The sequence below is a fragment of the Ahaetulla prasina genome, chromosome 1 (genome assembly GCF_028640845.1).
Source record: "Ahaetulla prasina isolate Xishuangbanna chromosome 1, ASM2864084v1, whole genome shotgun sequence".
Classification (NCBI taxonomy): Eukaryota; Metazoa; Chordata; class Lepidosauria; order Squamata; family Colubridae; genus Ahaetulla; species Ahaetulla prasina.
The window spans coordinates 256,898,436-256,916,517 of NC_080539.1; the positions used below are offsets into that span (position 1 = coordinate 256,898,436).

At 44.7% G+C, this 18,082-nt stretch overlaps 1 protein-coding gene across 6 annotated transcripts in view; it reads left to right on the forward strand.

Annotated features, from left to right (window-relative positions):
• DAGLA (diacylglycerol lipase alpha) overlaps positions 1-18,082 on the forward strand; it is a 129,631-nt gene that overhangs the window by 46,928 nt on the left and 64,621 nt on the right. For 3 of the 6 annotated variants that reach the window (XM_058155479.1, XM_058155488.1, XM_058155496.1), the window contains one exon: positions 16,815-16,944. The exons of the other annotated variants lie outside the window; for them this stretch is intronic. The gene's annotated coding sequence lies outside the window, so the exon portion shown is untranslated. The remainder of the gene's footprint in view (positions 1-16,814; positions 16,945-18,082) is intronic. 6 annotated transcript variants of the gene reach the window in all.

An 18,082-nucleotide genomic window follows, 5' to 3' on the forward strand; every position in this document is an offset into this window, starting at 1 on the left:
AAAGTCCAAGGCCTCATCTGTGGTGGCTTGCCGTCTACTTTGGCTATGACACTGGCAGGCAAATGCCTGCCACAAATGGCGACTGGCCTTAGCCCCCTTCACAGGGAAGAGGTTGTTTGGGGAGTCTCTGGACCAGATATTAGTAGAGTCCAGAGATAAGAGAAAAATCCTGCCCACTATGCAGAGACAGGATGATTTTTGCCCCTCCCAATACCTTTGCCAACCCTCCTTCTGGGCTGAGGACTCATCTGCTGGGTTCCCCTGTTCCCAGGGGAACTTCATCCTGAAGCAGCAGCATCAACTTCAAGATAGGCTGGCCAGAGGATGACAATTTCAGTTGAGATGGCCCTTTCGTGGCGGAGGAGGTTGGTCCTTTTGCCGCCCCAAGTAACTGCACATCCAACCCTCCCATTGGGGGTCGCTTGACCCATTTTTCCAACCGATGGGTTAGGGAGGCAGTGAGGTCAGGCCTCTCCCTAGAATTTCTCTCCACAACCCTGAGGTTTTTTATCCACTGCCCAGTGTCAAAAAATCCTTCAAGGAAGGCCCTTGTGGAATCTGCCATACAACACCTGCTGGATGTTCAAGCAATCCAGCAGGTTCCAGAGGGCCAGCAGGGACAGGGATTTTATTTGATCCTTTTTGTGATCCCCAAACCCTCGGGGTGGGGTGGGCTGGGGTGGGGTGGAGAGCTATTCTGGACCTCAAGAATTTGAACTGCCATCTTGTATACTAGCGGTTTAAGATGCAGTCACTTCAATCAATCTTAGAGGGCATTCGGGGTGGTGACTTCCTCACGTCCATTGACTTAACCGAGGCCTATGTACACGTTCCCATTTTGCCACTACACCAGCAATATCTCTGGTTTCATTACACGAGCCGCCATTACCAATATAGGGCCCTATCATTTAGCCTATCGTCAGCACCAAAAGTGTTTACCAAATTATTGGTGGCTCATCTTTGGTCCCTGCCTGTGCATGTCCAGTGCTACCTGGACAATATCCTGGTCCAGTCTTCCTCTGGCCTCGAGGCATGGGATGATCTATGGGTCACTGTCCAGGTACTGCAGCACCACGGGTTCTCCATCAATATGGAGAAAAGTCATTTGCAGTCTACCTGCTGGCTATTCCATCTGGGAGCATTTTTAGATACTAGTGAGTGCAAGGTGTATCTGTCACATGAAAGGCAGACCAGCCTCGGGGAATTAGTGGGCCGAGTCCAGACAGAGAGAACAGTGTCCTTGGCCCTGCTCTCCCAGCTGCTAGGAAAAATGGTGTCCACCATCTCCACCATTCCGTGGGCACGCCTGCACACTTGAGATCTTCAATGGTTTCTTTTACCTTTCCAGAGGTCAGGCAGAAGCAGCTCACTGGCCAGGGTCAGCGTCTCAAAGACGTAATCCAGTCCCTCAACTGGTAGATGTCCCCAGCTATCACCAAAGGCTGCCAGTTCAAGGAGCTGGAGCACCTCATTGTCACGACGGATGCCAGCCTCTTCAGCTGGGGGGCTCATCTCCAGTCTCAGATGGCTCAGGGGCAGTGGACCCAGAAAGACCAGACCCTAAACATCAACTGCCTGGAGCTCAGAGCAGTTTACCTTGCCCTCCAACACTTCCAGCAGTTGGTCTCTGGCAAACACATCTTAGTGCCGACAGACAACGTGGCTGCGAAGGCACACATCAACCCGCTCCAGGTCCCTCATGCTGGAGGCCAGGCAGTTGGGACTCTGGGCGGAGAAGCACCTCTTATCTGTCATAGTGCAGCACATATCTGGGGTGTCAAACGTGCAAGCAGAGTGGCTCAGCAAAGCATCCATCAACTACACCAAGAGGGGCCTACACCCATCCCTCTTCCAGGTACTGACGGACCATTTTGGCCCCCCCGGAGGTGGATATATTTGCCACCCCAGACAATTCTCAACTACCAAGGTTTTACGCCAGGTTCCCAGCACCGGGGGTGGTGGAGGGAGTCAATGCTCTCCGCAGCCCATGGCCTCCAGGATTTTTGTATCCTTCCCTCCTCTTCCTCTTATTCCAAGGGTGATATGAAAGATTCTGGAGGAGAAGGCAGAGGTCCTACTTCTGGCCCCACACTGGCCCAGAAGGCCTTGATTTGCCGATCTCATAAACCTCTCGGGGGCCTGACCTTGGAGGATCCCTCAAAGCGAGGCCTCACTCAGCCAGGGGGCATTGGTCCACCCGGACCTACAGTGGCTCCATCTGACCGCCAGGCCAGAGTGGAGCACTCTGAGGGAGGACAATTTTTCTTCCAAGGTCATCAAGACAATTCAAGCCTCCAGGAAACCCTCCACTGAACGTATGTACAACACCACTTGGAGGGCCTTTTGTACCTGGTATGCCAACATGAGTATTTCTCCCACAGAGGTGACAATAGCCCAAATCCTGGAGTTCCTTCAGGATGGGCTAGATAAAGGGCTGTCGCCTAACACCATCAGGAAGCAGGTGGTGGCACTGTCCTCGGTGCTGGTGTGCGGATCGCTGGAGTCTCTTGCACAGATTCCATGGTCCGCAGATTCCTCAGAGGCAGGACCAATCTGTGTCCCCCCGTGGTGTATAGGTATATGACATGGTACCTGTCTAGGGTTTTGAACTCCCTCACCGGAGCCCCATACAAGCCATTGCGATCTGCTAGCCTGCGCTGCCTGACATGTAAGGTGGCATTCCTCATGGCCATTACATCGGCCAGAGCTGGCGGCTCTGTCCGTGAGACAGGACCTCTGTTTTTCACACAGATAGAATGACTTTGCGGCTAGATCCCTCTTACCCAAGGTGAACACCTGGTTCCATAGGGCACAGGAACTGATATTGCCTAACTTATGTCCTCACCCAGTCCACCCCTTGGAGAAAAGATGGCACACCTTGGACATAAGGAGAGCTCTCTGCATCTATGTCATACGGGCTGCTGACCTAAGGAAGACAAACGCCCTGTTTGTCTCGTTCCAACCAGCCATGTTGGACAACAGAGTCACCTCTTCCACAGTGGGATACTGACTCCAATTGACCATTGCCAAGCCCTATGACCTGCAGGCCCTTCCGAGACCTTCCCGGATAATGGCACACTGCATCCGGAGCACGGCTATATGACTGTGGCATGGGCAATGCAATCCTCTATAGAGGAGGTCTGTGCTGCAGCTACTGGGTCCTCTCCTTCCCCTTTCATCAAACACTACAAATTGAACATCTTTGCCTCGGTGGAGGTGGTATTTGGCCAGCGAGTGCTTCAGCATGTCCATACAGAGGAGGGGATCTCGGCCTAGACTGTAGCCCACCCATAAGAACAGCCAACTTTGGTATGTCCCATTCCTGGATGCTATCTCCACCACTATGGAGAAGGGGCGTTAGTCTTACCTGATTCGCTCCTTCTCGTTGGGTGGAGATAGCATCCAGCCCCACCCTAAGACCATCTGGTCCTTGGTCCGGGTCAGAAAGGATCTTCGGGGCTGACACATCGAGTCTGTCACTTCGTCTTCTCCAAAACCTGGGGAGCCCTAGCAACAGAGGCATGTCCTAACAGCTGCCATATTTTCTCTGCTTGTTGATGACTGTCTTCCCTGTGTTCTGTGATATATTCAATGCCTTAGAAATGTTTTTGTACCCTTCTCCTGACTGATACTTTCTAACAATAAGACCTCTTTGATACTTCGTAAGCTCTTTGCAGACTATCAGAGGCAACTGAGTAATTTCAGAAAAATCATAGTAGAATAGCTGAACTTTATATGGGCTTGATCAGGAGCCATGGTGGTGCAGTGGTTAGAATGCAGTATTGCAGGCTAATCCTATTGACTCCCGATTGCCGACAGTTTGAATCTCAGCTGCTCAAGGTTGACTCATCCTTCCATCCTTTCGAGGTGGGTAAAATGAGGACCCAGATTGTTGGGGGCAATAGGCTGACTTTGTAAACCACTTAGAGAGGGCTGTAAAGCACTGTGAAGCGGTATATAAGTCTAAGTGCTATTGCTATCAGAGTCACTTTAATTGATGTATTGACTATTATTGGATATCAGTTTGAATCGAATTGGTTAATTCTGAACACTGCCACATCCCTACTTATAAGAGAGAGTGCACATTTATTCTCATTTTAAAAATTATTTTCACCCCTAAAAGATTCCAGTTTCTTTTTCAACTGAATTGTACAGCTTATATGTAATATAAGGGGGGAAATTCTGAAATGATTTATGTTAGGGTTGTATCTTGGTTTTTTATATCCACTTTATAAAGGCTCAGCCACCTGATCTTATCAATAAACTACATCTTCCTAAATATCAATATGTAGCTGTGCAAATGAACTTGGTGCTACATGAAAATAGAACAATTTCCACCCCCAGTGCCTAATCTCCAAATAAATTGGGGTTTGCGAATCGTTATTTTGACAAAAGAGATGGCCTAGTGGGCAGACTCTTTCTGACATATTTATGCTCTAAGTTGAAGAATTATGCTATCATTATTGAGTCCTAGCTTTGAGGATCTATGCTGCAAGTTGCAACAAATCATGAAATTTGCTGCCTCTGCATGTGAGGGAGTGAAAAGGGGGTTACTGTATGCTCTTTTCAAAAGTAGCTGTAGTTCTACAGACAAGTTTCCCCCCATTCCCAGTTCCCCTAAATATGCATCCATTCCCTCAGAACTATACTCACAGACATTCAAGCCAATGACCCAGCTGCCCTGGTATTTGAGCCACACTCTAGTGTTTTTAAGGATGTACTGATGTCCAGATGCAGCCTTACCTGCCCAGTCATTTAAGCTTACAAAAGCAAATTGTAAGACAGAATGGGAAGAGGGATATGTGTAACAGGAAAGCAAGTGGACATGATGTCTGATGATTGGCAGCTATTACAAGCAAGCAAGAGGACTTTATTCAACTGCCGGGACCATAAGCTATGGTGAGCAGATGTTTAAATTAATCCAGATTTGCTTCTTTTTAAAGATTTTTTAATCTAAATTTATAAATATTTATATTTATCTTTATAAATAACACAAAGTGGGAAACATATACAATGCTTCTTCTAGCTCCTATTTTCTTCAAAACTACGAAGTGAAGAAAAACTTCTTAGGGAAGAATTCACCCTCCTGCACACCCACTTCTCTGACACTTCTCTGTTTGGCCACAATAAAACAGCCATAGGCCATGTAACATGATTCCTTGAGAGAACAGTACACTGAAATGATTAGTTAATACTCAAGAACTTTCATACTTCTGACTAATGTACTCTATTACACTAAGGAAAGCTGTAAAAACAGGAAACATAAGACTTGTGCTTCATTGTTATCCCCACTAGATAGATAAATAAAAATCAACTCCATGGGAAAATTAAAGTTACTTTAATTGAAATTATTATTATTTTTATTTATTTTTTTATTTATTTGATTTTTATACCGCCCTTCTCCCGAAGGACTCAGGGCGGTGTACAGGCAGAAGTAAAAAAGACAATAACAATGTACAATTTAAAATGCAAATTTAAAAAACTTATTATAATTAGCCTGAAAACTTTAAAATATATGAAAACTAAAATCCCATTTAAAATTAATAATAAGAATTTAAGAAATTTAAAAAACCGATAAAATTTTAAGCCAGCCCCGCGCGAATGAAAAGATGTGTCTTCAGTTCGCGGCGGAAGGTCCGAAGGTCGGGTATTTGGCGTAAACCCGGGGGAAGCTCGTTCCAGAGTGTGGGAGCCCCCACAGAGAAGGACCTTCCCCTGGGGGCCGCCAGCCGACATTGCTTGGCGGGTGGCACCCTGAGAAGTCCCTCTCTATGGGAGCGTACGGGTCGGTGCGAGGCGTGTGGTAACAGCAGGCGGTCCCGTAAGTACCCAGGTCCTAAGCCATGGAGCGCTTTAAAGGTCGTAACCAACACCTTAAAGTGCACTCGGAAGGCCACAGGCAGCCAGTGCAGTCTGCGCAGGAGCGGTGTTACATGGGAGCTACGCGTAGCTCCCTCTATCACCCGCGCAGCCGCATTCTGGACTAACTGAAGCCTCCGAGTGCACTTCAAGGGGAGCCCCATGTAGAGAGCATTACAGTAATCCAAGCGAGAGGTAACGAATAATTAGCTACTTTCTAATGTTATCTAGAGCAGGGGTCCCCAGGCCATGACCCATTATTTGTGGGCCAGCACACACCCGCAGCTCAACTCACACAAGCAACGGGCTGGTGCCAAACACTGGCCTACCACTTGCATGGGCCAATTCCCCTCTCCCCCCACCCATCCCGCTGGGCCACCAAGCCATAAAGGTTGGGGATTGCTGATATAGAGATTCTATACTTTAAAAAAATTCAGCCTCTTGTACAACTTTTGCATATCTCCATCAAAGTCATCTTCCTTATTGTCTACATTCTTGTTATCCAGTTCTATATGGGATTATTCTGTCAAGGAGATTTGCCTTCTTTCCTCCCTCCCTCTTTTAAAAGGGACAGGTGAACATAAATCCATTTCATTTAATCCTTCTTTACATCTGGGAAATTTAGAAAAGCTAGTCAGAGGAAAAGAACATTCTAATTGATATTAGAATAACCTAATTTAATGGAACTTGCCAGAAAACATTGGCTATAAGGAAAAGTATACTGCTGGATAATGAGGCTATATTAAATATTATATAAAACATTTGAAACCATGTTTTAGGAACTTAGAAGAATTCTAGTGTTACATTTTGCTCAGCCAATATTTTATTTTTGCTTGATTTTCTGCTTTATTATCAACAGCTTTGGTGAGTGTTTACCTATTTAGTTTTGGCTAGGCATTCATCATAGGTCAGACAGAAACCTAAAAAAATAGGTTGTATAATTGTACGAAGCCACAGTCGTACAATTCTATTTAGCCTCTGCTAAAATGCTGAAGATGGATTTTTATTCAGTAGAAATGTGAACTGTCTTCTGCTAGTAGCTAATATTCCAAGAAACAAACACTTGGGGACTTGGAAAGAAACCTGGTGAGAAGAGAACATGTGTGCTTTCTACATGCAATATTTTGCACATGTTTATTATGCTGCATCCCTTAAATCAGTGAAATCTTTTCTCCTAAAGGAATTTCTCAAAGATGTTAATTTTGGAAAGATATTTTAAAAGTAGGATGGCGAGAGCTGTACACAATATTCTAAGTAGTATGTATAAAGATGTGTGTGGGTGTGCATAGGATATAGTGTGTATGTGTGTGTGTAATTTAAAAAATAAATTATATGGCCACCTAATTCACTCTCAGTGATTTTGGCCCCGCTTACAAACATAAAAACCCAATATAAAAACAATAAAAACCAATAAACTCTCCACTCCCTGGTGACAACAATCAGTCACTCAGAGAAGCTACTCTATGGACTTCAGTCCACTCGATTCCCCAGACCATTGGCAAAACCAGGTCTTCAGGACCTTGTGAAAGACTGATAAAGTGGGAGCCAATCTTATCTCCGCAAAGATGGGGAGGAAACCATCACAAAGAAGTCCATTCTTCTTTGTCCCACTAGAACAGGGGTCCCCAATCCCCTGGCCGTGGACCGGTACTAGTCCGTGGCCTGTTCGGAACTGAGCCAGTCCATGGAAAAATTGTCTTCCACAAAACCGGTCCCTGGTGCCAAAAAGGTTGGGGACTGATGCACTAGACTAGAGGGTCTTCAAGTTACTGTGGAACCACAGAGTTTTGTAAAACATGGTTTGAAAAACTGTGCCTTACTTAATTTGTAGAAACAGGAATCTATACAGAAATAAAAAGCCAGAGGTTCTATATTTTCCTTCCTTCCTACCTACCTACCTACCTACATACCTACATACATACATGTGTCATATTGTTGGAAAAATATATACGAAAGCTTTTTCTGTAGCAAAGAAGCTCTGTACTCCATTGATTGGAGACTGGAATGTTGAAATGTCCCTTTTCTTTAAAGTTAAGAAATATGCATAAAACCATAGAAATCCTTTGAACTCAGGCTAATGTTGGACTTTTAAAAAAGCCATGTACAATGTAAAAACATAAAATCAATCATGATGCTCAAAACATCATGCCAGAAATAGTATTGGTATAAAACCAGTGAATTTTGTTCTGAACAGAGCACAAAATTTTCAAAACACAAAATGCTTTGTTTTGAACTGTGTATTTTTAAAATGTTTTTTTGAGCATATAGTGTTTTGACTTGAAACAGTTTGCATATCTCCGTTTGAAACAAACAATAAGAGAAAATTCCCAAAATCAGAAACTATTGTTCAAAGTGGAAAGCTGTCTTTCAGTTTTAGTTTCTCTTGCATTTTTTGGAATTGAAAAGACTTAACCTTTTTTTGCCTCTGAACAACTACAATGAGAGGGAAGATTTTAGCAGATGAGAAGGCTATGAGAAGTTTGTTGCTGCAGCTCAGTGTTTACAGTATGTAAACGCTAACTTTGCTTCTGCTGCTGCTAGCACTTTGTCACTTATTAAGGCTCAGCATCATACAGTCTTTAGTATATGAGAGAAGTGGAGTTTATTCATCATCATCATAACAACAACAACAACAACAACAACAGAGTTGGAAGGGACCTTGGAGGTCTTCTAGTCCAACCCCCTGCCCAGGCAGGAAGCCCTACACCATTTCAGACATTTCACTCATTTTCTGCTATCTTTCTACAAAGTTTAGAAAATATCCACGTGGGAGAAGCTTCAGCAGAAATCTATAAATCAATCTGCATGTTTCCTGGTGGTAGTTTGTAATGCAGTTTCAGACACTTTAGCGTAGTCCCTTCTGAAGATAATGTTGTTCGTCCATTATGTTTGAAGAGGACCTTGACATCTAACAGGTTGTGGGCTGTCCACGGGGTGTCCGCAGGCAGCTGGTAAGGCCTATATGGGCACAAAATGTTCTGCCACATGTCGGGCAGACATGTGTGGGCCCATTGTTGCAGGATTTGCAGCTCTGGCTTTGCGGAGTGCTTGCATCTCTTGTGCTATGGTTGTTCTTTGTTCAAATGTCTGGCAGCCTTGGTGGATCAACGTGTGTCATGTTGTTCGATCTTGTGCCAGGGTTTCCCAGGAGGTGGTGTCAATATCCAGGGACTTGGAGGAAGCTTTCAATGTGTCTTTGTATCGCTTCCTTTGTCCCTTGAGACAGCTCACCATAGAGGAACTGTTTAGGGATGTGGTGGTCTGGCATCCTTGCAACATGGCCTGCCCAGCATGTCTGGGCTTTCATCAGCAGGGTGTGAACTGATGTCAGGCCTTCTCTGGAGAGGACTTCTGTGTTTGGCACCTTGTCTTGCCACCGGATCCTCAGAGGTCTGCGAAGGCAGGTCTTGTGGGAGTGGTTCAGTTGCTTAGGGTGCTTCCTGTATACAGTCTTAGTCTCACTGGCATACATCAGGGTAATTAGCATTACTGCTCGGTAGACTTTAACTTTGTAGCAAGGCTTATTTCATGGTGGTCCCACACGTTGGTCAGTAGTCCACCAAAAGCAGAGCTTGCCTTGGTGATTCTGCAGTTGACCTCAATGTCAATTGTCACTCCACAGGAGAGGGTGCTACCGAAGTATGTAAATTGATCCACTGCTTGCAGCTTTTGTCCCTTCACTGTGAAGGTGGGCTCTTGGTGTTAGGCTTTTGGAGTGCTTGCATCTCTTGTGCTATGGTTGTTCTTTGTTCAAATGTCTGGCAGCCTTGGTGGATCAACGTGTGTCATGTTGTTCGATCTTGTGCCAGGGTTTCCCAGGAGGTGGTGTCAATATCCAGGGACTTGGAGGAAGCTTTCAATGTGTCTTTGTATCGCTTCCTTTGTCCCTTGAGACAGCTCACCATAGAGGAACTGTTTAGGGATGTGGTGGTCTGGCATCCTTGCAACATGGCCTGCCCAGCATGTCTGGGCTTTCATCAGCAGGGTGTGAACTGATGTCAGGCCTTCTCTGGAGAGGACTTCTGTGTTTGGCACCTTGTCTTGCCACCGGATCCTCAGAGGTCTGCGAAGGCAGGTCTTGTGGGAGTGGTTCAGTTGCTTAGGGTGCTTCCTGTATACAGTCTTAGTCTCACTGGCATACATCAGGGTAATTAGCATTACTGCTCGGTAGACTTTAACTTTGTAGCAAGGCTTATTTCATGGTGGTCCCACACGTTGGTCAGTAGTCCACCAAAAGCAGAGCTTGCCTTGGTGATTCTGCAGTTGACCTCAATGTCAATTGTCACTCCACAGGAGAGGGTGCTACCGAAGTATGTAAATTGATCCACTGCTTGCAGCTTTTGTCCCTTCACTGTGAAGGTGGGCTCTTGGTGTTAGGCTTTTGGAGCTGGCTGATGCATCACTTTGTGTTGATGAGGAGGCCTAAGTTATCGCATGCTGCTGCGAATTTGACTACACTGTCTTGCATTTCCTGCTCTGATCCAGCATCCAGGGCACAGTCATTAGCAAAAAGGAGATCTAGTATCACAGTCTCCTTTATCTTGATGATAGCCTGGAGTCTTCGCAAGTTGAACCATTTCCCATTGGTCCTATATCTCAGGCTAACTCCCAAGGAACTTCTGGGAGGTGTCTGACAGCATGGCGAAAAACATTAGGCTGAACAGGGTTAGTGCCAACACACAACCTTGCTTGATGCCGTTTGTAATGGGAAAGGCCTCTGAAGCTTCTCTGTTGTCCAAAACATGAGCCAAAGTACTGTTGTGGAACTGATATACAATTAGGATGAATCTTATCAGGGCACCCAAACTTCGACATGATGTGCCACAGACTTCACGACTGACAGTGTCAAAAGCCTTGATGAGATCCACAAAGGTGGTGTACAATATGCGATTCTGCTCTTGACACTTCTCTTGGAGCTGTTGGGCTGCAAAGATCATGTCCACAGTGCCACGCTCTTTGTGGAAACTGCACTGTGTCTCAGGTAATAGATCCTGTTCCAGGTGGTCAGTCAAGCGGTTCACTCGTGCAAGGATCTTGCCTGCGATGGAAAGCAGTGATATTCTTCTATGGTTATCGCAGATTCTGAAGATACAATAAAGGTTGTGGCAGGCAGATTGATTTGAGAGAATGATTTGAAACATCACAGTAGCATCCCTTAACTATATGCCATTAAAAATTATGTCCAAAGTTCAGAAAAAGAAGGGTTTTCTTCTGAGTAAGATTGGGCTAAAATGCCCCTCCCCAAATAAGCAAAAAACATTTGTAAAAGATGAAATCATATCCTTGAAGGCAGAACAATCTTCAGATTGTGAAAATGCATGTTGTGAGACAGAAAGAATTCTATTCATGGGCTTTAAAATAGCAGCCTGAAGACTGATGATGTTTTATACATGTCCTAATTGCAGATTTCCGCTTGAATTGCTTATGGTAAGAGTATGCCATCTGGTGTTCTTCTGAATATAGAGAGTAGTGATATGAGTAGCTGTAATTAATGTAATATAGATTGGGGATTTAGTATTTCTTGTTTTCATGTCTTTCAAGTAAGACAATAAGCAGGGTATAGATAATTCTTTTGGCAGAAATTACATCCAGTGGTTTTCTGATGCTAAGAAATAAATACATTTCTAATCATATGTTTGAAGTGTGTACCACAAAATGTCCATACTGGAAAGATTCCTGAGATTGACAGCTTCTCATAGCTATGGATATGTTTCTTAAATTACTACTTTTAATGAAGTATATACAGGTTTAAACTACTGTATTCAATCCTAGCGTGGAATGGCACCCATTAAATAGTGCTGTGTTAAATTAGACCAAAGCTTTTTGTCACACATCATTGTATCTCCTGCTGCTTAAATAATGCCTAAGGAAAGCCCACATGATATGATTGCCATAGTATTTTTTGCTTCCATCCTGCAACAGCTGTCACTCAAAGGAAACTCTGCTATTGACCGTAGAATATGTTCCATCTGAGACTAGATTTTTCTAGATACAAGTAACAATGGCAAATATTCCTTGCCAAACTAAATGTAGTCATGATCCCTCTGTTTCTTTTTATGTCTTAGACTCATTCATATAAAGGACGGATGGACAGACAGACAGACAGACAGACAGACTCACTCACTTATCACTCTTCATTCTGGAAAGAAGAATATATTAGTAGTTTAGTGCTGAAAAATACTCCTTCATTTTTGTAATACAAATATTAAATAGTGACATGTAAGTGTGGAAACTCAGACTGGGTAACTTGAAATAAATTATAGTGCTAGCTATCCGAGAAAGAGCTGCTCATGCATATCTAACCCGTGGGTTAGATATGCATGATATGGTTTACTGGACTCATGTCCCTCCTGGCTGGTGCTGGCCACTCAGGAGGTGATATGAGGCTGGCTCCAGGGAATTATAAATTCTTCTTTGTTGGAAGGGGTTTTCCCCGCTGCCTTGAAAGAGGCGGTGGTGAGACCCCTCCTCAAGAAGCCTTCCCTGGACCCAGCTATTTTGGGTAACTACCGTCCAGTCTCCAACCTTCGCTTTGTGGCGAAGGTTGTAGAGAGTGTGGTGGCATGGCAGCTTCCCCAGTTTCGGATGAAGCCGTCTATCTAGACCCGTTACAGTCCGGCTTCCGGTCTGGGTACAGCACGGAGACAGCTTTGGTCGCGTTGGTGGATGACCTCTGGAGGGCCAGGGATAGGGGTTGTTCCTCTGCCCTGGTCCTGTTGGATCTTTCATCGGCTTTTGATACCATCGACCATGGTATCCTGCTGCGCCGGTTGGAGAGTTTGGGAGTGGGAGGCACCGTTTATCGGTGGTTCTCCTCCTATCTCTCTGACCGGTCGCAGACGGTGTTGACAGGGGGGCAGAGATCGACCGCGAGGCGCCTTACTTGTGGGGTGCCTCAGGGGTCGATTCTCTCGCCTCCTGTTCAACATCTACATGAAGCCGCCAGCGAGGTCATCAGTGGCTTCGGGGTGAGTTATCAGCTGTACGCTGATGACACTCAGCTGTACTTTTCCACCCCGGGCCACCCCAACGAAGCTGTTGAACTGCTGTCTCGTTGCCTGGAGGCCGTACGGGTCTGGATGGGGAGAAACAGACTCAGACTCAATCCATCCAAGACGGAGTGGCTGTGGATGCTGGCACCCTGGTACAGTCAGCTGCAACCGCAGCTGTCTGTTGGGGGCGAGTCGCTGGCCCCAACAGAGAGGGTACGCAACTTGGGCGTTCTCCTGGATGGACGGCTGTCGTTTGAAGATCATTTGGCGGCCGTCTCCAGGAGAGCCTTTTACCAGGTCCGCCTGGTTTGTCAGTCCCTTTCTGGACCGGGATGCCTTATGCACGGTCACTCATGCTCTCGTCACTTCCTGCCTGGATTATTGCAATGCTCTCTACATGGGGCTACCCCTGAAGTGCACTCGGAGACTCCAGTTAGTCCAGAATGCAGCTGCGCGGGTGATCGAGGGAGCTCCTCGTTGCTCCCAGGTAACACCGCTCCTGCGCAGTCTGCACTGGCTACCTGTGGTCTTTCGGGTGCGCTTCAAGGTTTTGGTTACCACCTTTAAAGCGCTCCATGGCTTAGGGCCCGGGTACTTACGGGACCGCCTGCTGTTACCTTATGCCTCCCACCGACCCGTAGGCTCTCACAGAGAGGGTCTCCTCAGGGTGCCGTCCGCCAAGCAATGCCGGCTGGCAGCCCCCAGGGGAAGGGCCTTCTCTGTTGGAGCACCTACTGTCTGGAACGACCTTCCCCCCGGTTTGCGCCAAATATCTGACCTTCGGACCTTTCGCCGGGAATTAAAAACTCACTTATTTATTCAAGCGGGACTGGACTGATTTTTTAAATTTTAAATTTTAAATTTTAAATCCTTTGTAATTTTATATGGGGTATTTTAGGTTAGGTCAATCTGACGGTTTTAATTCGGCCACTATTGAATAGGTATTTTAAATTGATATTTTAACTTTGTATACTTGCTGTTTTTATCTTTGGCTGTACACTGCCCTGAGTCCTTCGGGAGAAGGGCGGTATAAAAATTTAAATAAATAAATAAAATAAATAAATAAATAAATAAAATAACCATTCCCAGTCACTTTGTTTACCATCCCTGGCTGGTGCAATATTGCAGAAAAGTGATTACCTATATCTGTGGCCTACTGTATAATTTACCAGTTCAGAAATCTGGTAAGAGCCATGCTTCTACAAACTGGTCTGGTTGTATCTACTAGCTCCTTCCATGAGTGAATGTGGTTCCATCCATACTTTGTTTGGGATATTATATGGGCCAGCCAGAGAAGTGTGCTTAACATGCTAAAGAATCTATAGGCAGAACTTTCTGTAGTTTTTTTTAGCTATGCCCGTTTGTGAAAGAGGACCCAGAGGGCATTATTATAACAATAGGCATGTAATGCCACTTTTTGTGTCAGGGTGGAGGTTCATTCTCCGAGCTTGTGGGTTGATTTCTAAACATTTTGTTACCAGGTTAGGTAACATTTTCAACAGAGTTTAGGGGATGGCAGTGTTCCTCTGTTTGTAAGGATTTGGTATGGTCAGTAGATTTTGTAATGGGGAGGTCACATCAGGTGAGGGTTTTTTCTAAACCTCAAATGGACTCAGTTTTCAGCTATAATGCTTAAAATAATGGGACATTCTGTATGAAAATAGCAACTTCTACATATCATTGGAACCACAAATATCAGGACCATACTGGCATTCCTGAATCCTTCTGTGTTATTAACACCACAAATAAAGGATTTATTAAATTATTTGATTTAGTTACATGCGGTCTCTTTTATGGTGAAATGGGCTTAGAAGCAAACAGTATACAAATAATACTTGCAAGCAATGAGTTTTCTGTCAAAGATTTTTGCCTCTTGATCAGGGGTTCTAGGCATTTTTTAACAGGTTCCATAGCCTGAAAATGTTTGAAACCTCTGGTTTAGGTAAAATTATCATTAATCAACTATTTGTGAAGAGATTACATTGCTCTTTGTCTCTGCTCATTATCTTGAATAAATCTAGGACCTACCTAGTGGCAATGAGGGAGGTGAGGCGTTCCTACGCCTCCACCCTCATTGCGTCGGCAGATAACCGCCCGGCCGCCCTGTTTCGGGTGACCCGCTCCCTCCTTCATCAGGAGGTGCGGGATGACCCTTTGCAGGGACGTGCCGAGGAGTTTAGTGGTTATCTATACGATAAAATCGCTCAGCTCCGGGATGGTCTGGACCGAAATTGGGATGATCCAAGCGAGGGAGAGGAGGCACGTCTTGTCGAGTCTGTTTGGGATGAGTTTGACCCTGTGGCTCCCGAGGACGTGGACAGGTTGTTGGGGAGGCTTCACGCCACGACATGTTTACTGGACCCGTGTCCTTCCTGGCTGGTACTGGCCACTCAGGAGGTGACACGAGGCTGGCTCCAGAGGATTATCAATGCTTCTTTGTTGGAAGGGGTTTTCCCTGCCGCCTTGAAAGAGGCGGTGGTGAGACCCCTCCTTTAAGGTTTTGGTTACGACCTTTAAAGCGCTCCATGGCTTAGGGCCTGGGTACTTATGGGACCGCCTGCTGTTACGGCATGCCTCCCACCGACCCGTACGCTCTCACAGAGAGGGACTTCTCAGGGTGCTGTCCGCCAAGCAATGTCGGCTGGCGGCCCCCAGGGGAAGGTCCTTCTCTGTGGGGGCTCCCACACTCTGGAACGAGCTTCCCCCGGGTTTACGCCAAATACCTGACCTTCGGACCTTCCGCCGCGAACTGAAGACACATCTTTTCATTCGCGCGGGGCTGGCTTAAATTTTATCGATTTTAAATTTTCTATTATTAATTTTAATGGGGTTTTAGTTTTATATATTTTAAAGTTTTTTAGGCCAATTATAAAATAAGTTTTTTAACTTGTATTTTAAATTGTATATTGTATTGTCTGTTTTTTACTTTTGGCTGTACACCGCCCTGAGTCCTTCGGGAGAAGGGCGGTATAAAAATCGAACAAATAAATAAAATAAAATAATAAATAAATAAATAAGAACTTTGTAATTCAGTCCTGAGTTACATATATTCCCTTCTATTGGTTCATCTTGTTAATTCCTACTGCTGATGGGATTCAGAAGAAGAGCCTTCTCTTCTGTAGCGTTTGTTTTCTGGAGCATCCTGCCCCCAGGGGGTGAGGTTTGGCCCCACCTTTGGGGGCAGGATGTTCCAGAGGCCTGACACTACAGCAAAGAAGGCTTTTCTGGATCCTATCAGCCAGAGTTCCTTAAATGACTGAATCCATAGCTGGCCTCCTCTGCTAGCATGAGTAGGGCAGGCTTGTCTTAGCTGGATGAGATGGCTCATCAAGTAACCTGGACCCTGCCATGGAAAGCTTTAACGGTCATAACCAACACCTTGAACTGCACCCATAAGCAAACCATCAGCCAGGGCAGCTCATGAGACAGTGCTGTAGCATGGGCCATTATATGGGCCCCAAAGGCTAATTGTGCTGCTGCATTTTGTATTTAGTTGAGGCTTCCAAATGCATTTCAAGGGTAGCCCCATGTATTGCTCATTGCAACAATCCAGATGAGAGATGAGTAAGGGCTTGAGTGACTGAGTGCATAAAACCCCGATCCAAGGAAAGCTGCAACTGGTGCATAAATTACAGCTTTCTCCTAGCCATGACCATCACCTGCTAGATTTCCTGTGGAAGAAGTAAAATTGCTTCAGTGCTGTTCTTTCTCTTTGGGTATTTTTCTCAGTATGATAACACTACATCATCTTATTCTCTTTCCTTTACCCCATAGTCTTTTGGCTAAATAAGGATATAGAAAGAAGTGGATAAATTATGTTGCCCCCCTCCCCCTGCCATTTCACATGCTTGGAGAAATCTTTGCATTGTTGAACAGAGGGGTGGTAGCGATGATGGTAATACAATAACAGTGTATTAACAAATATTCACTGAGCTGCTTTTTTCTTCTCCCTGGGATTTTCAGTGGCTACAGGGTGAATATGCTGGTTCCTCCTTCATTCACAAATTCTACATCCATGGATACAGACTTTCCCAGTAAAGCTTCTTGTGACAGAAGAATGTGCTTCTACTGGATTACATGCTCTACATGCTATGTAAGCATATATTGATCTCAGTTTTCTCTTTCTTTTGTCTAAAGCTACAGTTCTGCATGGTTTTCTGTTCCATAACTTAAGATGGAATTTTCATAATCTTGTTCATGGAGACTGGCAGTGAAAGATTAGTTACCTAACTTATCTTAGCCCTTTTACTGTGTTCATAATTGTAGGTCTTCTCATATACAAAATATGAATTATTTGTTGCTTTTAATGGTGTGCTTTTTTCATTTAGCATTTACCTTGTTTTTACAAGTAATTCTCACTGACCAATTGCCTCATACAGTGGCCATTTGAAGTTTACAATGTTGCTGTCCTCAGTCATATTATCTCCATTGCATTCACCAGTATGCATTGTCCTATACTTGACTTGATTTTCTGTTTTCCCTCCTTGCAGAGCAGAGGGATTGGAAAGGAAGGGATTACAAGAGACACGCAGTGAGAATACACATAAAAAGCAATGTGCACCATGCCAGCAGCCCAATCTCTCCATTCTACAAGAATGTGAGAGAGGAACAAGCAATTTCTGCAGGCAGTCCCTTCTATGTTTGACCTGTTTCTTCTCCCCTTCACCCTTCACAATGAATGTAAATACAAACAGTAAATTCCTTGTTAATTATACCAGCACTGGCATGTGCATTCCAAAACATAGTGGATTGGTTAGGAAGCAAACAAAAGCCAAAGGTATGAAACTGATTAATCTTACCAGTTTTAAGCTGGAAAGTACAGCTACAGTCATGCAATCTCCCACTTAGCAACTGCTTTGCTTAGTAATGTTGCTGGTCCCAACTGTGATTGTTAAACAAGGATTACCTTTATGAGAAAATCAGATATTTCTTCATAGTCATTTGCATGTGGGATTATTCTTATTCTTGACTAGTGGAAGTACTAGTTTGGGCATAAATAGATTCAAAAGTTAGTCCCATAGAGAACACAATTTCTGTAAGGAGAAAAGAATATCCTATGTCAGATTAGCTGTTAAAATGAATTATTCTTAGCCCTTTTAATCACCATGTGTTGTCACTGCTAGAAATGGTATATGTGATACCAAAATGCAAGAGGAGTGATAGATTACTTTACTTATTTCTAGTAGTTGTCAGTAAAAATGAATACCTTGTATTCTTACAAAGCAAGGAGC